The sequence below is a fragment of the Bos grunniens genome, chromosome 2 (genome assembly GCF_055505025.1).
Source record: "Bos grunniens cultivar Pamir isolate PY7600 chromosome 2, Bosgru_T2T1.0, whole genome shotgun sequence".
In the NCBI taxonomy this organism is placed as follows: domain Eukaryota; kingdom Metazoa; phylum Chordata; class Mammalia; order Artiodactyla; family Bovidae; genus Bos; species Bos grunniens.
This window is the reverse complement of record NC_141166.1, coordinates 14,747,102-14,767,911: the sequence shown is the minus strand read 5'-3', so window position 1 is coordinate 14,767,911 and position 20,810 is coordinate 14,747,102. Positions and strand designations below refer to the sequence as shown.

Here is a 20,810-nt window from a genome sequence, read left to right as displayed (position 1 = left end):
CCCCAGTCTTGATCCCTGACCTTGAGTAGGTAGAGGCGGCACCCACAAGTCTCACTGTCAAGCCTCAGAGGAAGGGAAAGGTCCAAAGGAGATCTGGATGGGGCAGGAGAATTCCCACGCCCTGGTTCTGCTCCTCAATCGCTGTGTGAGCTTGTACTCACCTTCCTTTCTCTAAGCCTGCTTCTCTAAGGACAAGAGTTACAGGAAGAAGCCTGATCTGGGAAGCATAAGGCTTGGTTTCCATCCTTCTAAGGAGCTGTGTGTGTGTGTGTGTGCTAAGTCGCTTCAGTCGTGTCTGACTCTTTGCGATCCTATGGACCATAGCCCACCAGGCTCCTCTGTCCCTGGGATTCTCCAAGCTAGAATACTGCTGTGGGTTGCCATGCCCTCTTCCAGGGGGTTTTCCTCACCCAGGGATTGAACTCTACTGAACCCGTTTCTCTTATGTCTCCTGCATTGGCAGGCGGGTTCTTTAGCACCAGCACCACCTGGGAAACTCTTAATGAGCCATGTGAGCTCAGGCAATTGCCTGCACTTCCCTGGGTTTCAGTTTCCCCATCTGCACAACAAGCTGATGGGACCACATGGTCTCAGGACCTCTCTGGCTCTGACATTTAGGGATCTAAGTGGGAAATATGTGTTTAGGGAGATTAAGAGGAGGAGCAAGGGGCCACAAGGAGAGCTTCCTTGAAGGAAGGACTAGGTCAAAATTATCCCCCAGGGCTTATAGAGGGTCACATGGCATTGAATATATATTCAGGTTTTATATTTACTGAAAAAACCCACACCTAGGACCAGACCCTGTACTGGTCACTGGTCATATGATAGCATACAAAACAGACACAATCCTTGTGCTTGAGGAAAAATTCACAGCCAAGTCAGGGGCACTGATTAGTAAACAAACATTCGCACTCTTGTCTGAACAGGGACGATAAGATTATGGACAAGTCATAGCCATAGCAGTGTTGGAAAATGAAACATCAGAAGGGAGGTAACATGTGAGTAGGGTTTTGAAAGGTGAGGATGAGTAAAACAGGTGCTGAATTCTTCTAAAATTAAACAATTTTTCCTCTCACATTGGCTTGTGCAAAGATAGTGATCTTAGTGAAAATTCTGCTTTTACCTGGGAAAGAGGGACAAGCAAGTTGTTGATGGAGACAGAAAAATCTAACAAAAAGGGCTTCTTCTCTGGGTGCCTAAGTTGAAAATAGATATCAACAGACTGTGACAAATGAAGTGAGTCTCAGACACAGAGTGGGATGCAGAGAGGGGCTGAGGTCAAGGGTCAGAGATGTCTGGTGAGCCTTAATAATAAAAGAGAAACCTCATATTTTGATATGAAGGACTCAAAATGGCCAAGCCAAACTGGCTGTGTCTATGTGGCCTTGAATTTGACAGAGTCATTGCTTCAAGTTTCTTCCTCTGCTCCAAGGCACAAGCCAGCTCAGATTTTCCAGGGTAAACAGCTTCACCACAGTCTCTCTAGTCATGGGGCCTCTTTTATTGGCAATGTCCCATGGGATGTGTTTGGATGCGACAAGAAAAGCAGCACACCCAGCTGGCTCACACCAGCTCACAGGAGTCAGCTGCTAGAGTTTTGGGAATTCTGCAATTTCAGGTTGTTGAAGAGTCATTGTCTTAAAAAATTAAATGATATGAATTTACAATTAAGAGATATTAAAATACAGATAAACAACAAGGTCCTTTTGTATAGCAAAGGGAGCTATATTCAATATCCTGGGATATACCAGAATGAACAAGAATATATATAATTGAATCACTTTGCAGCATGGAAGAAATTAACACATGGTAAATCAACTACAATTCAGTTAAAAAGAAGAAATGTTAAAATAAAGGTAATACTCAAAACTCATGACTTCCTAATGATTTTACTACACTTTACTATGCTTTTAAGGTTATCTGCATCCACTGTAGCTAAATAGCGGAACTCTGGCATAAAGATGTACTTCCGCACACCTCTTTCCAAGTCAGCTTGGTGATTCATTACATTGGTAACTTGAAATTGGCCACAGTGGGAATTGGCAAATGTTATAAATTGGGACTTGATTTGCTGTTTTGTTGACTTTCTGGATTAAAGAAAGTGATGGGCAAAATATTAACAAAAGTGCTGAAGCTGAAAGAGGTCTCAGTTTAATGAATGTATTTAGAGGGGACTGAGAGAGAGTAGTGTAACAGTAGATCACATATCAGATTTAATGACAATAAATTTATTGGGAGGACAGTTAGCCCCGCAGACTAAAATGCAACTCCATTTCAAACTGTGGTTGAATTGCAACCACAGATTAACTAGACATACAAGAGTTCAGCTCTCTCTCTCTCTCTCTGTGTCTCACTCTCACTCTCTCTCTCCCTCCCCGCGCGCTCCTCCACTCTCTTCTCTTCAAGTCTTTGGGTTGGCATGCCCTCACACTTCGAGAATGGATTCTCCTGCTATCTTCTAAATAAAATAGAGCTGTAACACTGATTTGCCTAAGAGCTATAACACGGTTTGTCCAAGACCCGAGAGCTGTGACGTGCCGAGGACTTTAATGTCTGTCGCTCCAATTCTTTGTTGTGATGAGAGAAAGAACCGAGGAACATACACTCGCATGACATCTATGGTGCCGTGACTCGGATTTAACCTGGCTGAAACAACCTCTGCACGGAAGAGGCCAAGCACAGCAGGAGCCCAACTCAGCAAAGCTCCCGCGCTAGAAGCAGAAGGTGAAGAAACCCAGCACAGGGGAAGGCCCATCGTGCTGGAAACCAGGACGGCGAAAAACGAACTCAGCAGAAAGCTCACATGGCCCAGTCTCAGATTCCAGAAGACCTCCCGTTAAGATGGGAAATAACCAATCCACTTCCCAGCAGACGCCCTTGAGATGCATCCTTGATAACTGGAAGCTGTTCGACTCTCTAGCTCTAAGGAGAAGTCGTTTGAAATTCTTTTGTGCCACTGTGTGGCCACAGTATCCACTGGGGGACAAGGAACACTGGCCTGAGGATGGAACTTTAAATTACAATACCATCCTGCAATTAGAATTATTCTGCAAAAGACAAGGGAAATGGACAGAGATCCCCTATGTCCAAATTTTCTTCCGACTAAGAGATATGAAGGAACTCTGTCTTAAGTATGGGATTGTTGTATGCCCTAAAAGTGAGCCCACTAGGCAAATGGTGTTAGGCACAGGCAACCAAGAAAAGGAACCCCCTCGTGAAGGCTCACCTCCCACAGGTCCCGAGTTGCCTAGTGCTCCTTCCTCATACCCAAATGTGCCCCCATATCCAGGAGCACCCCCCTCCACAAAAGCCAGCTCGAGTATGTCCCTTAGTTGAAACTGGAGGAGAATTAGGACCAACCCAGATGGAAGCAATCTAGATGTCCATCAACAGATGAATGGGTAAGAAAGAATTGGTTTCTTTCCACAATTGTGGTACATATACACAATGGAGTATTACTCAGCCATTAAAAAGAATACATTTGAATCAGTTCTAATGAGGTGGATGAAACTGGAGCCTATTATACAGAGTGAAGTAAGCCAGAAAGAAAAACACCAATACAGTATACTAACGCATATATATAGAATTTAGAAAGATGGTAACAATAACCCTGTATACGAGACAGCAAAAGAGACACTGATGTATAGAACAGTCTTTCAGACTCTGTGGAGAGGGAGAGGGTGGGATGATTTGGGAGAATGGCATTGAAACTTGTATAATATCATATATGAAATGAGTTGCTAGTCCAGGTTCGATGCACGATACTGGATGCTTGGGGCTGGTGCACTGGGACAACCCAGAGGGATGGTATGGGGAGGGATGAAGGAGGAGGGTTCAGAATGGGGAACACGTGTATACCTGTGGTGGATTCATGTGGATATATGGCAAAACCAATACAATATTGTAAAGTTAAAAAAAAAAAGTTCAGCAAAAATGAAAACCTGGAGAATCAATTGACTACATGGAATTTACAATCAAGAGTTCCTACATTGTGCTATTTGTACATTATGTTCTGCACATCCATTTTATCAGTAAAATTTATAACAAACATATGTGTATATGTATATAATGTATACACTTGGATTTCTGAAGAATCAGTTGTCAAATATGTGCTGGCACACCCTTGGACAGCCCAAGTTTAATAAAATCCTTTGCAAAGCACATTTCTGAAACTGAGCAAAGGGCTGGTGTGCTAGCAATGCAGAAAGACAAACTCTGACAGAGGAAGTTTGCAGCAAAGTAAGGGTTTATTTCAGGGCATCAAGAAGGAGGGAGAGACAAGACTCAGATCCACCCCAACATGGTCTTTGAGTTAGGGATTCTTTTTAAAGCGGAAGAACAAAGAGGCTGGGATTAATCATTGCCCAGTGAAGGTTCTTTGTGCCTCAGCTGGTAAAGAATCCACCTCCAATGTGGGAGACCTGGATTGGATTTCTGGGTTGGGACGATCCTCTGTAAAGGGAAAGGCTACCCACTCTACTGTTCTAGCCTGGAGAATTCCATAGACTGTATAGTCCATGAGATCGCAGAGTCAGACATGACTGAGCGACTTTCACTTTCAGTGACGGTTCTGTAGCATTTCTTAATTGTAGTTTCGGAAGTCAAGATGTCTCTAGTTTATGATTATTCGACCAGGTGGTCCACAGCTGGGGTGGAGGTAGGGGTCAGTTGACTCATCTTACCCTGGAAAAACAACCTAAATTTGTACATTAATGAGCATATCTTGTAATGACAACTGTAGTACATTAACAAAATGTTATTGACTACAGCAGTTTTAGTCATCTGACTCTGGTTGATGAGTGTTCAATTAGCACAGGATTGACGTCAGAGGGAACAAGAAAGGGAATAAAGTTTTGGACAGAGATTAATCATAAACTCGATAAAGGAACTCGGCTTCATTTCCACTTGGGGAAGCCCTCTCCACAATGGGAAGCATTTTCAAGACAAAAGACAGATGACTTCATGCTTCCACTGGGGACACTCCCAGGACATAGGGTAGCTCTGTGGCTTTGGGATCTGTCCTCTTCAACAACGACTATAAGACCAACACGTTCAGGGGCTTTGTGGTACTTTGCCGTTTTCCAGTTTAAACTTAAATAAGGCTATGTGGCTGCACGTAACAGCCATTTCTCAAGCTAACTCACACGACAGCAAGAGTTATCCTAAGGATGAACGTAGGGGAGGAAGCGGTCATTAGCAGAAGGGGCAGCTCCCCTTTCCCTCCACTCATCCCTTGGAGGCTACTTCATCCCTCTCTGCCCCTGTACACAGCTTCCTGCATCTTTTCTTTTGTGCAAACAGCAGTGAAGGTGAAAGCAGCTGGTGTAGTCTACAAGTTTACCTGTTCTTAAGTCAGAGATCATCCTGAGTGGATTGACAGGCGGGTCCACAATTCTCAAAGGATCTGATTGGGTGGCTTGGAGCGTGTAGGCATTCCTGGACCAATCAGTCAAGGTCAGGGGTACGGATGGGCGGGGCCAAGGCTTCAGACCGGGCCTCAAGGGCCACACTGAGTGGGGAGCGTGAGCAGGGGCTGTGCAGACTCCTAAGTGATATTTAAGGAGGCCAGTTGGATGCCCAGGACTCACTGGCAGGGCGGGTTTCCCTTCATTCCAGTTCGTGAGAAAGTCTTCTAGATTAATTGGCCGCCACGTGGGGTCTACGATCCAAGCATGTAACTGACACCTCTGTCGGTGAAAATGCCTTCATTACATGTATGATGTTTTTCTTTGCAACAAGATTTTGAAAAGGAGTAAGTCTCTAGCTCAGGCATCTTCTATATAGTGAGCTTGGAATAAGGACAGTCATCTCTATGTGTCTGCAACCTGGTGACCATCACGGGGCTTCCGGGGTTGTCCATGGATCCCAGTCAAGGTGATGCTACATCATAATCTTTTTTCTTCATTTCACAGGAGGCCCCAAGAGCCCTGGGTCCACAGTGCCTGGTACATTCCTGGTCCAGCACCATGGCAACCACTGACAGAGAAGGCTCTCTGGAGCAGACAGCCTGGGCTAAAATCTCAGCACCCTTACTAGCTGAGTGATCTCAGATAGGTGACTCAACTTTTCTGTGCCTGAATTGCCTTATATGTAAAATGGTGATACATGACCGTACCTCTCATCAAATTGTGAGGACTAAATGAGTGAATATAAAGTGTTAGAAGTGCCTAGCACATGGTAAATGTTTAACAAGTGTTAGGTATTATTGTTACTGGCATTTCAACATCAGCTGTGCCCTTGCAGGCCGGCACACAGCATGGGTAGAGGAGCTGGCTTTGCCCTCCTATCATTCACCCCCAAGCCCGCAGGCAGAGTGGTAAGTGCAGGGGGGAGTTGTGTGGAGTAGGAAGGGTAGGAGAACTATGCAGCCCAGATGAAGGGCGGCTGGACCTACCCAGCTGGGAGGGGCGCTGGCTCAGTGTGAAGCTCAACAACCCAGGCACCGGTGCTCTTCTGTGTTTCTGGAGGGAGAGGTGTGTGTGCCTCGGCGGTGGTGGGTCTAGGCATGCAGCCAGCTTCCCAGGTGTGAGACCTATGCAGCGCAACAGGGCCCTGCACTCAGAAGGGCCTCCCTTGTGGTTTAATGCTTGGAATTCTTACTAATTTTATTTTTCTTTTTAAATTTTCTTAGTAACTTTTTAAACAAGGGGGCCACTTTGCATTGCTCCTGCTGCTGCTAAGTCGCTTCAGTCATGTCTGACTCTGTGCGACCCCATGGACGGCAGCCCACCAGGCTCCGCTGTCCCTGGGATTCTCCAGGCAAGAACATTGGAGTGGGTTGCCATTTCCTTCTCCAATGCATGAAAGTGAAAAGTGGAAGTGAAGTTGCTCAGTCGTGTCCGACTCTTCGCGACCCCATGGACTGCAGCCCACCAGGCTCCACTTTGCATTGGGCCCCACCAATTATGTCACCAGTCAAGGGTTGGGGATATGTGAGCAGGCGTCTGGGTAGGTATGTGAGGTCACATGCAGCTGAGTTACTGACGGGTTCCTGGACTGTGTCATCTATAGCAACTGATAAAGAGGCCAGATGAGAAATTCAGGCAAAGTTTTACTGGGACTTGTGCTGCAACAAGAGGGAGCAAAAACAAGAAACAGGTTCCCTTGCTCACTCCCTGAAGGAGGGCAAGCTGGTCCCTTAAATGGGGTGAGGGTAGGGGTAGGTTCATGGGTCAGGTCAGAGGGGTGGCTTGGGTGGTCTGCTCACCCACCTTGGTGGTGCTGTGTGCAGGGACTATGCACAATACCCTGATTTTTGCTCTTGACACCTCAGATGTAGCGGCTGGGTTTCTGGCATTTTTGTATCTTGTTTTTCATAATTTGCCCCAACTGTGCATGTACACAGTTATTTTTAGTCTCTTATAGTTTGTATTTTGTCGTTTGAGGAGACATTTGTCCAGGTATAAGCACTGCAACAAAGGGTCTCAGGTCCCTGGTCCCAGGAGTGTGTGTCTGAGGTGTCTCTTCCTCTGGACTTGGGGACTAGAATGGTGGTCTTTGTGAGAATTTCAGAAATACACAGAAGAACTATAAAAAAGATCTTCATGACCCAGACAATCACGATGGTGTGATCACTCACCTAGAGCCAGGCATCCTGAAATGTGAAGTCAAGTGGGCCTTAGGAAGCATCACTATGAACAAAGCTAGTGGAGGTGATGGAATTCCAGTTGAGCTATTCCAAATCCTAAAAGATGATGCTGTGAAAGTGCTGCACTCAATATGTCAGCAAATTTGGAAAACTCAGCAGTGGACACAGAACTGGAAAAGGTCAGTTTTCATTTCAATCGCTAAGAAAGGCAATGCCAAAGAATGCCCAAAGTACCTCACAATTGCACTCATCTCACACACTAGTAAAGTAATGCTCAAAATTCTCCAGCCAGGCCTCAACAATACGTGAACTGTGAGCTTCCAGATGCTCATGCATAGAAAAGGCAGAGGACCAGAGATCAAATTGCCAACACCTGCTGGATCATTGAAAAAGCAAGACAGTTCCAGAAAAACATCTGCTTTATTGACTATGCCAAAGCCTTTGACTGTGTGGATCACAACAAACTGTGGAAAATTCTTAAAGAGATGGGAATACCAGACCACCTGATCTGCCTCTTGAGAATTCTGTATGCAGGTCAGGAAGCAACAGTTAGAACTGGATGTGGAACAACAGACTGGTTCCAAATAGGGAAAGGAGTACGTCAAGGCTGTATATTGTCACTCTGCTTATTTAACTTATATGCAAAGTACATCATGAGAAACACTGGGCTGGATGAAGCACAAGCTGGAATCAAGATTGCTGGGAGAAATATCAATAACCTCAGATACGCAGATGACACCACCCTTATGGCAGAAAGTGAAGAAGAACTAAAGAGCCTCTTGATGAAAGTGAAAGAGGAGAGTGAAATAGTTGGCTCAAATCTCAACAGTCAGAAAACTAAGATCATGGCATCTGGTCCCATCGCTTCACGGGAAATAGATGGGGAAACAGTGGAAACAGTGACAGACTTTATTTTTTTGGGCTCCAAAATCACTGCAGATGGTGACTGCAGCCATGAAATTAAAAGACACTTACTCCTTGGAAGGAAAGTTATGACCAACCTAGACAGCTATTAAAAAGCAAAGACATTACTTTGCCAACAAGGGTCCTTCTAGTCAAAGCTATGGTTTTCCCAATAGTCATGTATGGATGTGAGAGTTGGACTATAAAGAAAGCTGAGAGCCGAAGAATTGATGCTTTTGAACTGTGGTGTTGGAGAAGACTCTTGAGAGTCCCTTGGACTGCAAGGAGATCCAACCAGTCCACCCTAAAGGAAATCGGTCCTGAATAATCATTGGAAGGACTGATGCTGAAGCTGAAACTCCAATACTTTGGCCACCTGATGTGAAGAACTGACTCATTGGAAAAGACCCTGATGCTGGGAAAGATTGAAGGCAGGAGGAGGAGCAGACGACAGAGGATGAGATGGTTGGATGGCATCACTGACTCAATGGACATGAGTTTGAGTAAACTCCAGGAGTTAGTGATGGACAGGTGTCAGGAAGCATTTAACAGGAGGCTTCCTGTGTGCTGTTTTGGATCTGTCAGGAATTCTCTGCTCCTTATTAATTCCTGAAGCCTCTCCCAGGACTGAGGAATCCAGGCATTTCCTTCATTAGCGTTTCTATATGGTGATAAGTACCCTCCTCCTTCTTGTGAACCATACAGTAAAAGTGATTGTTCACAAATCTCTAATATGGATTGCCTATGTTTTGTAAGTCTGGAATTTTAATCTTTATCTTTGATGGCATATATGCCCACACCATGTTGATTAAAAGACCTTTGCTCCATCAGAGCACTGGTCCCCATGTGTGTGTGTCTTTCTCTCTCTCTTTCAGGTTGATCCCTGAGTTCACTTTCCTGCCCGGGCTTCTAAGACCCTCTCGAGAAGGTGCTCTACGCCTTCACCCCATCGAGAGGGCGCCTGAGGCCTTCATGAACAGAGCAAGCCCCGTGCCAGGGGCTTTATTGGCTTTCTGGAATATCAGAAACCAAGGAATATCAGCCTCTTTCTCTCCTTTACTTTCCTATCGTCGACTCCAGACCACCAGGTTCCAGTCCATTAAAGGACCTCAACAGATAGGGAGCCTGGCATGTTGCAATCCATGGGGTCACAAAAAGTCAGACACAACTGAGCAACGAAACTGAACTGAACAAGGAGGTAACCACCCCAGCCCAGACACAGGGAATAGCCTGTCTCCAGTTCCTCCCTACACCCCGCAGCCCAGACTCACCCCCCACCTCTGTCTCTGCAAAACTTCAGTGTCCCACAGCACCCCTCCTCCCACCCCTGCGGGAAGATAGGAAGGGCAATGGAACTTAGATCACCAGTCCCAGGGAGAGAGAAGCAGAAGCCATGCTGGCTGGGCTAACATTATGTGCCATCATCTCCAGATGTGTCACCTCTGTCCTTCCCATCTCCCCCACCCCAGAGATCAGGGAAGAGCCTGTCTCCCCACTTCCCAGGTTGCTCTGTACCTCTTGATCAGGGCTTCTTATGGAGAGAAGCTGAAACAGGTGATCAGGAGTCCCTGTTTGGGGCCTGGCTTCGTCCCCAACTCATTCTGGGACCCTGGTTGCCCTTCTGGAAACCCAAAAAAGTTGATATTATAACCCCGAAATTCTCTTCAATAGTTGCATCTTACCTGACTCTTGGGTTCCCATGGCCTGTGACAGCCACTCTCGGCTCTGGACAGTGGGACCCTGACCCCAGGCCAGCTCCAAATCCCTGCCCAGTCTGACCTAGACGGTCACTGACTCCTGGATCTGACAGCACCCGGTCCCCTTAGACCGGGAAAGTGTGGTCCTGAGAGGGAATGTGGTGGCAGTGGCTTAGTTGCTAACTTGTGTCAGACTCTTGTGACCCTATGGACTGTAGCCCATTAGGCTTCTCTGTCCATGGGATTTCCCAGGCAAGAATACTGGAGTAGATTACCATTTCCTTCTCCAGGACATCTTTCTGACCCAGGGATCGAACCCACGTCTCTTGCATGGCAGGTAGATTCTTTACCACTGGGCCATGAGGGAAGCCCCTGAGAAGAAATAAAACACCAGTTTAGTTGCAGAGCCCAGGCTCAGGGTAAATCTTCCTGCCAGACCACCTCACCCCACCCCACCCTCTCCAAGCCTCTGATGCCACACCCACCATCCCTGCCTCTGAATTCCAAGCAGGATCCCATCTCTCTTGGGAAACCCAGCGCCAACAGCACCATCTCCAGCCCCACCCCCATCTTTCCTCCAGTCACGGAGGGTTTAAGGACATCACTGCATTCATCCATTGGACAGATGGGAAAAATGAGACCCAGAGAGGGGCAATGGTTGCTCCAGATCACCACTGGGGGTACCAGGAGGCTCCTGATACCAAATCTTGTGGCTCCCCTTCATTTCTCCTCTCATCCTCTTACGTGGGACTCTAAATCCAGTTAAGCATCCAGAGACCCTGGAATCCAAATCCCTCCCTCCAGCACAGGAACTCGGGGTCGGGGGAGGGGGGGCAGGGAACACTCTATCTTTGGGAGTGGGGCTGGGACAGAAAGGTAACCCGGGATGGGCTCTGCCTCTTCTTTGCCAAAACACCTTAGACACCCACCTCCCCACCACCATCCCCGCCCCCACCTCCAGGCTGCAGGAAGAACAGGCAGGGGTGGGGCAGCCAGCCCTGCCAGGCCCAGAGATCCAAGTGTCCACCCTGGCACTCTTTACATCAGCCTCGCTAGCCCCCTGGACAACACAAGTATGTACCAGGCCCCTTCCCGGCTTCCACCGGTTCAGGTCCCTTTTACTTGTTTCATCTCCTGGACTTCTACCTAAAAATGTGTTTGCCGTGTTCTCTGTTGTAAAATGGCTCTTAAACCACATTGCCTCCTCATGCTATTCAGATGGGGAGACCACTCCAAAAGGCAAGTGGTTTGTCCCAGGTCACAGAGCAGAGGGTGCCTTGTCTGGGACCCCATCTCCTGCCTTCCAGGGCATGCTTTCCTCCCAGGGCTGCCTTTCAGATTTTCCCCTAAGCAGAGTCTGGAAGCGTGTGTGTGTTTGGGGCAGCAGGGGTTGGGGGGCGCATAGAGGGCTTCATGACGGCCAAGGATGCTGCTGAGTCAACCAATGAACTCTGACAGCAGATCTGTTTTCTCTGGGGGACTATCGGTGCCCTGGAAGAGGACAGAGGGATCAGGGAGGCACAGCGCCTGCCCTCAGCAAGCTCTGCACCTGGGCCTGAATATGGGGAACAGGAGTCTCTCCAAAGCTAACTCTAGACACCTCCCCACTCATACTAAGCTTCTCATCCCTGCCCAAGAGCCCTCAATCTTACCACTCTGCCTTTTTCCTGAAGTTGCTGTATCTTCCTCCCTCTCACTCCAATCTTTCTAGGCTCTTCTCCTCTCCCTCCCACATCAGCGTTTATCCCACCCTGTTTCACAGACAGTAGCCTGGGAAAAGGAGCACAGGCCAAACAAGGGAAGAGGTAGGACAGGCAAGTGGCCCAGCAGGACCGGACTGCAACGCCCCCACTTCCCAGGAGGGGGCGCACTGTCATCCACAGCCACCCATCCCTCCAGGAGCTCAGCCCTGCAGGTGCAACCCAGATTCCAGAGCCAGGACCGACATCTTCACAGTCAAGCGGCAGGAAGGCAGGGATAAGCTTCCAAATGGAAAGACCCAGGTCCAGAGAAGGGTAAAGATGGCTGGAAACCTGGAGTGACAGAGCAAGTATGAGGCAGAGTCCATGAGCCCTGCTTCAAGTGCCCTGGACTCAAAACTACCTACCTTCTCCCGGTCCTGGCAGATCTACTCCTGCGAGTGGGACTCCATGCTGGGCTGCCTCTGGAGCTCCTGGGTCCAGGGGTACTTTTTCTTGAATTTCTTGAAGGGTACGTATTCTTGAATTCCTTCCAAGACTGACCTTTCTTTTCCTAGGACCCAGAGGGATCTCAGCTCTGCCAGGGGACTCAGGCAGCACCTATTCCCCAAACACTCGCTTCTCTCAGAAGCCAAAGACAGCCCTGGGACCTCACTATGTACCAGGCTCTGCTCCAAGACATGTGTTAGCTCACTGAACCCTCAGGTGAGGCGCAGAGAAGGCAAGTGACCTGCCCACATGGCCAGTGAGTGGCAAAGCAGGACTAAAAACTCAGGAAGTCTGATTTCAGACAAAGACTGTTAACCACTGTGTCAGAGACCTCTGGCCCCCGGATACCCATTATCTCCTGTTTCTAGACTAACAGGCAGTCCAGAATAACGACCACGTTTCTCAGTCTCGCTTGCACATGGATGCGTGGCTAACATCTAACCCAGAGAGAGGAGATGGTGTAGCTGTCAGGTCGCACCGTTAATTAGGAGAGGCGTGTCCACTCTGCTTCTCCCCTTCTGGCTGTCTGCTGGCGTGGGTGAGCAGACTGACAGCTGCCACAGCCTCACACGAGTGCCAGAAAACTCCTCCCTTAATATGAGTCAGATCGTCGTGCTGTCCTACCCCCAAACCTTCAGTGGCTTCCCATTCCTTCAGAAGAAAAGCCACTTCCTTCATGATGGGCAAGGCCTTCTCCTGCCTAGCCGTAAGCTATCCTCCCTTCCCAGATCAATCAGCAGGAAAATCTCACCCTTGTTTAACTCTCCCCACGTCTCCTGCTTTCCCAATTCCTTTCCCCACCCAGAAGACACTGATGTATTCATCAAGGCCCAGCCCAAAGGGTATCGTGGGATATCATCTATGTGAAGCCTCCCCTGGCCCTACTGGCAGAATGAGCGACTCCCTCCTGTGGTCTCTCATGGTCTGTGTACAGCCCGAAAGAATAGTGACAGTCTTTCTGTATTGTCATAATCTGTAGATGCATCCACTTCTCCCATCTCTCAAGAATGAGAGTTAAGTCTGGGATATCTGTTGGTTGTCAGTGACCTGTACAGGCCTAGCCATCATGCCAGTGGCAGTCAAGTTCAATGAGTGCGAGAGAGAAGGATACGGGGTGTAAGTGTGTGTGTGTGTGGTGTGTGTGGGTGCCCTGAGCTGGCTGAAGGCCCAGGCCAAGGAGACAAAGAGGACGCTTAGAAATAGCCCTATCCTAAGCCCCAGGCCAGGCCTGGTGCCCAGATAGGCTGACCCTGAGTAAGGAGGTGGGGGCCCAGGATGGGTGGGTAGAGAGGTGTGGCTCCAGTGGGCTGTGGCCCTGCTGTCCTCTAGAGTCTGCAAGCCGAGGCAGATGGGCTCTGCCTGCCTGTTGTCAGGTATCCTGGCACTTGGATTTCAGTGACCGCCCCCTTCAGTGACCAGCGAGTATTTCAGGCTGGGGCTAAACATCACCTGTTCCCTTGGCCCCACAACTTGTAGGGCAAAGGGGAATCCACCAGTCCATCCACTAAGGAGGGCCAGGGTTGGGGCAGAGATTCTGGAAAAGTTTGTCCCTTCATCCCTCTAGCCCCACCTCACCCTCTTCCCCACTTGGAAGTTCCCTTCCTGAACTACTGACTGCCAAAGGTTGAAGGATTAAAGAGATCACCTGGCCCAAGTCCTGCCATGGAGTTGGGGACACTGAAGGGAAAAGCCTGGCCCAAGGCTGCAGAGCGAGACAGGGCAAAGATGGCCACAGGGAAAGGTGATGTGGAATAGCAGTTAAGTCATACAAACTCTGATGCTGAAGCTCCAATACTTTGGCCACCTGATGCAAAGAGCTGACTCACTGGAAAAGACCCTGACGCTGAGAAAGACTGAAGGCAGGAGGAGAAGGAAGCAACAGAGGATGAGATGGTTGGGTTGAATGGTATCAGCAAATCAATGGACATGAGTTTGAGCAAACTCCGAGAGATGGTGAAGGACAGGGAAGCCTGGCGTGCTGCAGTTGATGGGGTCGCAGAGTCGGACACTACTGAGCGACCAAACAACAATATACAAACTCCAAAGAAAGTATGCCTGGGTCCAAATCCTCACTCTCACGTGTAAACGGGTGATGGAGACAATGCACCTACATCCCTGAATCGTCGTGAGAGTTGTAAGAGCTGAAAGATAGAAAGTTGTTAAGTCCAGTGCTCAGCACTTAGTAAGGCTGCACTGACTTTAGCGGTCATCTTCTGCACCACAGTTTACAGCACACAAAGCTTCTCAACACCCAGTCTTATTTGCTCCTTCCAGCAACCCTGAAAGGTAGGTATTATGAGCCCCATCACACAGAGAAGGAAACAGGCACAGACACTGACCGGCCAAGTTCACACAGCTGACATGTCTCAACTGCCCGGCAGTGGTCTTTCCATACCCAGCCCCCTGCCTCTGGCAGTTCATACACTGGTTCATCAAATAGAGACGGCGACATGGAGAGCTGGCCCTCGGCTCCTGACGCCTCCCTGGGCTCATCTTACCCCTGCACTGGATGACCCAGTGCAGGGAAGACTAACGTGCTCATCTGACATCCCTTCTGCCTCTGATCCCAACCTTCTAATTCTTAGTCTTGCCACCACCCGCCCCAGAATGGGAAACCTCTCACTGCGGGCTCTGGTCCTGGTAGTCCCCCAGCCAACCCAGACCTTCCGACAAAAGGCTCTCTCCTTTTCCTCTCTAGTGTCTCTGTTCACTACAGAGCCCAGGGGTGCTGCCCTTCACTGACCCCCAGCCAATCCCAGGATCCCAGGCCCCTAAAAAAAGGCCCAGCCAGGCTGACAGCCTTGGCTCTGTATCTGCTTCCTGTAACACGCTTGGCCCCAGTCTCCCGAGGCCAACGGCAACTCCCTGCCAGGCCCCCTGCCATGGCCTGCCAGATCTCCTCACCTAAGGACGCAATACAGTGGTCACACGTCTGCACCAACCAGGTTCCCTGGGCCTCCTGGAGCTGCTGAAACTTCCCAGAATCTTGGGCAAGCTATTCCTAAATGAAGTGCACTCGAGGGAGTGACCATTGAACCACCTGTTTGGTGCCAGGTCACATGGCACTCGGACATGACCCAGAACTTAGGGTGGTGTGAGGTGCTGTTTGTAAGCACTAGGCTTACCTAATTGTACTTTACTTAATCCAATCTTAATCATCTGTAATTTTTCAGAGGCACATTTTTCATCTGATAGAGGAGTAATCTGGGGAAGGAGCCAGGAGCAGCCCCAAGTCTGGGATCCGGTTTATTTCCTGGGAGCCTCCCTGTCCCCAAAGAGACTCAGGCTACACCTATGTGTCCAAAAGGGCACTTCTCCCTTGAGAAGACTTGGGGCCCTACTCTCCACCGGAAATGGCCCTCAGGAATGGAATGAGAAAAGAAAGAGGAGAGGAGATGGGATACTTTGGCAGGAAGAAAGCTGAGAGCAGTAGACGAGGTGGGGGTAGGAGGGGGGCTTTTCAAACAGAGAGAACACTGACGGGGACAAGTGGCTTTCTTTGCTGGAGAGAGATCGTCTGTCTACTCTATAAAGCCCTGCCCGTCCCTGCACCAGGCCCTGTGGGCACAGCGGGGAGCCTTCACAGGGTTTCTGGCTTAATAGGAAGACGGTGTGTGTTCGTGCTTCGTTGCTTCAGTCCTGTCCGACTCTTTGTGACTGTATGAACTGTATCCCGTCAGACCTCTCTGTCCATGGGATTCTCTAGGCAAGAATACTGGAGTGGGTTGCCGTGCCCTCCTCCAAGGGATCTTCCTGATCCAGGGATCGACCCCAAGTCTCTCATGTCTCTGGCATTGGCAGGTGGGTTCTTTACCACTAGCACCACCTGGAAAGCCCCAAGAGGAAGACAGATTCTGAAGCAAAAGGATCGCATGAAAGTAGGGTAAGTGCTACGACAGGGAGCTTTAGGGCTTCCTAGAGGCAAAGAAAATTAAGCTTAAAAGCGAACAGGAATTAACTAAAAGAGCAGAGCCTGGGACTCCCTTGGTGGCCCAGTGGCTGAGACTCCACACTCCCAATGCAGGGGCCTGGGTTCAATCCCTGGTCAGGGAACTAGATCCCACATGCCGCAACTAAAAAAAAAGATCCCACAGGCCACAATGAAGACTGAAGATTTTGTAATGCTGCAACTAAGACTGGGTGCAGCCAAATAAATAAAACTTAGGAAATAAAATAAAAAAGAGCAGGGCCTGGGATGGAAGAGTATTCTAGGCAGATAGCAAGCGAGAAACATGGCGCCCCTTCAAGGCACAAAAAGGGCAGACGGGCTGCTGTGTAGGGGCCACAGCATGGGCGCTGTGGGGCCTGCCTCTCCAAGCAGGCTGAGAAGAGAAATAATTAACCTTTGTAATTGCATTCCCAATCCTACCTTATCTTCCCAGAGTCCTTGGGAGGTCAGCTGGGTGGGGCCTGCTTTTTGCAGATGGGGAAAGAGACCCAGAGAGATGGTGATCTGAGGCCACGGTTAGTAGATAAATAACAAGGGCAGGAGAGGAATGCAAGCGAGTCTCACTCCTGAGACCCTAAAGCTGGGGAGGCAAACAGATTCACTCACTCACTCATGCGTTCATATGCTCACTCCCTCAGTGTTCAGTAGTCATTCATTCACGCCTACTATTTGCCAGGCATCCCCCCTAGAGCAACACTTAAGTAATAAATTAGACTTATGAGACAAATGAGATAAGGCTAAAAGAGTTTGGGCTGATTCTACCAGCAACAGGGAGGACGGCCAGTTTCTGAGAAGGAAGAGTGACTGCCCTCCACCAGGAGCTGCAGCCCATCCACCCCACCCCACCCAACCTCCCACAAGAAAACCCATTGTTCTCCTTCCAGGGAGCACTCTGCCACAGGCAGCAGTTTCTCAAAAGCAAAGCAGTGTTGAGTAAATCTCTGTCTTCTGCCATCATTTGTTCTCTCAGACCCACAGTATCTAGAACTCTAGGGGAACAAGGAAGCGATTTCCTAGTGACAGAACACTCCATTCCTCCCACTGTGGCAGCTGTCCCTCTCACACTGTAAGTTCAGGGAGTGCAGAGCTGTGGCTCTCCTGTTCCCCCTGGGTCCCCACTGAGCCCAGCACAGTGCTGGGCACAGGCAATGCTCAATTTATTTAGAGAAAGACAGAAAGGGAGAGATGAGGAAACTCCTCTGCAGCATCTGAAGGCACCCAGTGACATCAGAGAAGAGAAATAGATATATTTGGATCCTCTCCTATGGGTCTCAAAGAGCCTTGGTTTATTCTTGAGCACTGCTGGGTCAACTGCCCTGGGGAGGAGACCCAGAAAGGAGAAGGGGTGAGGGGTCACCATTCATGGTGTGTGAGGCTTACCATCTGTTATTTCTTTCTATCCTCATGACAATTCAGAAAAGTAGATGGCCTCCCTCCATTTGGGAGGAAAGGAGACTCAAAAGGGGGAAGGCACTAGTTCTGGGTCTCTAGCTAGTAAGTGGCAGGCTTGGGATTTAGAAGCCAGGCCTCTTCCCAAAGATACTGCTTCTGAACAGACCATGCACCAAGGGAGGGGTATGAGGGTGTGGAGGGAAAGGTTGTCTAAGACTTGATTTCATGGCAGGCAGAGGCAGAGAACCCCACCACCATAACTAGCCAAAGAGGAAAATTCCCAGTTATTGGGGGTGGGCTGAGGGTGGTCAGCATCCACAGACTTAGGCCCTGACGGGGTAAAGGGAGGGTCTCCATATCCTGGGTCACTGGAGCCTCCGAGCTCAGCTTCTTTGGCCTCTACCTCTCGCATCTCTCCTGTGCCAGCAGCACATCCCCTAGCGTAGCGGAGGCGTCCAGATGGCAGGGAGGGCCAGGGAACAGCTGAAGATGCTGAGTAGGCCTCCGTCGCCCGCCTTCCCATGGCCCCACGGATCATCCGGTGCTGCCAGCCCATCTCATTGGCTCTCTCCTGGTTACTCATCTCTCCTCTTCTCCATCTTTCCAGCCTGTGGTTGCTGTGGAAACACAGAACAGTGACATCACTATAGGGCGAGGGCTGGGGTGACGCTGCTCTTGGCAGGGACTGGTTCCTGCTGCCTGCTAGATGTTAAATCCACATCTGGATTTACCAAGGGCGACAAAACGGGGGGGGGGGGACAGGAAAAGGGACAGAGCTCACACACTCCCTCCCCTTGTGCCGCTTTCCCCCAGTGTAGTGAGCACAAGAGGGCGGGGAGGATGCAGGTGATCAGAGGGATGAGAAGCTGCACACACCTAGGAGGGAGAATAAAAGTTAAGGAGACAGGGTGTGGCTTGGGAGTCAATTCCAGTGAGCCAGGTCTGAGGGTGGGGCACGGGGCGGGTGAAGATGGGGGTAGAGCTTCGAGAATAAAGGGTCTGGGGTTTGTCTAGTTTCTCTAAGCACCGTGCTGTTCAGCTTAGACAGGGCCCACGAGAGGATGCAAAAGACTTCTGAAGATCTCTAGAGCCCCCTCCTCACAGCTACAGCAGTTTTTAATCTTGTCTCATAAATAAGAAAACTGAGGATCAGAGAAGCAAAACAATCTGCCTTGTGTGGCCCGGCAGGTCAGAGCAGAGCTGAGAGCAGGTCTCAGAAGTCCAGTCCAGCACTAACCATGGAGATAATCATTATCCTATAATGATAATAACAGTAGCAGCATTGAACACTGATTCAGTCTACCCTGCTTAGCATTTAAGAGCCTCCTACACCTCGGTGTGGTAAACACTGTCATTTCTCCCATTTTTGAGAGGAAGCTGAGACTCAGTGTGGCTTAAGTGAATTGCCCACACCCACACAGTTAGCACCCACTGAAATCAGAACTGGAACCCAGATCTATCTGCCAGGAGCTGCTCACCCACCCCAGCTCTCCAACACTGCTTCATAAGGACCATGTAGGGAGAGCGCTCTGGTCCCTGGCTCTCCAGCCACTCTGTTTCTGAGAGAGGAGGTGGCCCTGTGTCTAAAGGTTGTGACCTTTAGTTGGAAACCAGCTCAATCCCCTCCTCCTCCTACACCTGCTCCGGCAGTGAGGTCACTGGGGCTCTGTGCCCAGCCCTGAGGCAGGTCCCTGCAGCTTTGGCAGAAATAGGCCTGCTCAGTTCTGGCAAGTGGACCTGTCCAACAGAACCAAGAACTTGGGGGAGAAAGGGCTCTTCCTCCCTGGCCTGCTTCCCAGAACGTTAGGGGAAGGGAGGCAGATGTTCTCCACTTCCACATTCAGAAGCAGAGGTCCAGGGAGGTGGCCTGCCACACTGTATGTGTGTGGCAGAGCTGGAGGGATCCCAGGGCTCCTGGGCCCCACCCTGCGGATCTCTGCTGGCTCAAGTGCAGGTGGGCACCATTCCCTTCATGTTCCCAGTTGTCTCTCCAGAGCCTAGCCCAGGGCCTGGCACAAAGTAGGTGCTTTAATAACTGTTGGATTAAAAAAAGGAAGGGTTCCTCTAAACCTCAAGTCTGCTCCTCTGTAAAAGGGATGATAACAATAACACCTACTTCAGGAACTTGGTTTTAAAAGTTCAATCAGACAATGCACTTAAAGCCCCCAGCATGCAATAAACAACACAAGGTGGATCTTATCATTAAAAGTGCTTTGGAAACTGTAGTGTCGAACAAGGTAGATTAAGGCCAGTCTCTGAAAGTGCAGGCTGCCTGTGGAAGGCTGCCTGCCGGTGGAAGGTCAGAGAAAGGACGGCAGCTGGGAGCCAGTGGCAGTCAGGCAGAACAGAGCTGTCCTTGAGTCTTGAAGAGCCGGCTGAAAGGACGGAATTTCGGAAGGAGAGTGAGGAGGCAACGGCCGACAGGAGCAAAGGCTCGGAGCTGTGCGCAGAGGTCAGAAAAGCCTGGCGCACGGGCAGGGTAGAGGGGGAGCTGGACAGCTGGGAGGAAAGGCGCGCGGTAGACATTCCGCAGGGAGGGGCGAGCACGTGTGGGGCAGACGCGGCGCGTCGGACAGGGTCACGCTTTTGCCGGGGGCGAGCAGAGGGCACACGCTGACCCCGGTGCCTCTCCCCGCTATCGGGCAGAGTGGGGAGCGGTGGGAGAGCACGGGCTCTGGGACCAGCTAGACCAGGCTCGCCACCTGGACTCCCCACTCACCGTCTCCTTATTTCCTGCGAACTTGTCAGCCCTACGCTGAGTCTCGGCTCCCCTCACCTGTAAAATGAAGATCGAGATGATGCCTGCGCCGCCAAGAGTCGGCCAGCGCTTTCCCGGCGTGGGCATCATGCCCAAGGGGGAGTTTCCTTTCTCCTCTGGTTTCTCATCTCTGTTCTGACCCCAAGCTCCGGGAGGGACCAGGGTACGGATGTCGGTGGCCTGCGCCCCAGCTCTCGGGCACCGTGCCCCCCCAACTGCTTCCTTCTCAGATTCCGAAGAGCGCCTTGAGGCCAGGGAAGGGAGCAGGGCTTACCAGCCCGGGGCAGGGACACGGAGCCCGGGACCCGCGCTGACGTAGGCAAACTGGGTGCCA

General features: G+C 50.0%; 3 long non-coding RNA genes across 3 annotated transcripts; 1 reads left to right on the top strand and 2 right to left on the bottom strand.

The window, feature by feature from the left end:
- The first annotated feature begins 5,629 nt into the window (after positions 1 to 5,629).
- LOC147377573 (uncharacterized) lies at positions 5,630 to 6,116 on the top strand. Its single transcript, XR_015139374.1, has 2 exons — positions 5,630 to 5,752; positions 5,913 to 6,116. It is a non-coding gene; the product is annotated as an uncharacterized LOC147377573 (long non-coding RNA).
- A 3,146-nt stretch (positions 6,117 to 9,262) lies between these two features.
- LOC147377572 (uncharacterized) lies at positions 9,263 to 13,928 on the bottom strand. The gene is made up of 3 exons (XR_015139373.1): positions 12,296 to 13,928; positions 10,464 to 10,560; positions 9,263 to 10,112 (listed from the first exon to the last, which is right to left on the bottom strand). It is a non-coding gene; the product is annotated as an uncharacterized LOC147377572 (long non-coding RNA).
- Positions 13,929 to 17,553: 3,625 nt separating this feature from the next.
- On the bottom strand, positions 17,554 to 20,634 carry LOC147377571 (uncharacterized). The gene is made up of 2 exons (XR_015139365.1): positions 20,495 to 20,634; positions 17,554 to 18,335 (listed from the first exon to the last, which is right to left on the bottom strand). It is a non-coding gene; the product is annotated as an uncharacterized LOC147377571 (long non-coding RNA).
- Between the last annotated feature and the right edge of the window lie 176 nt (positions 20,635 to 20,810).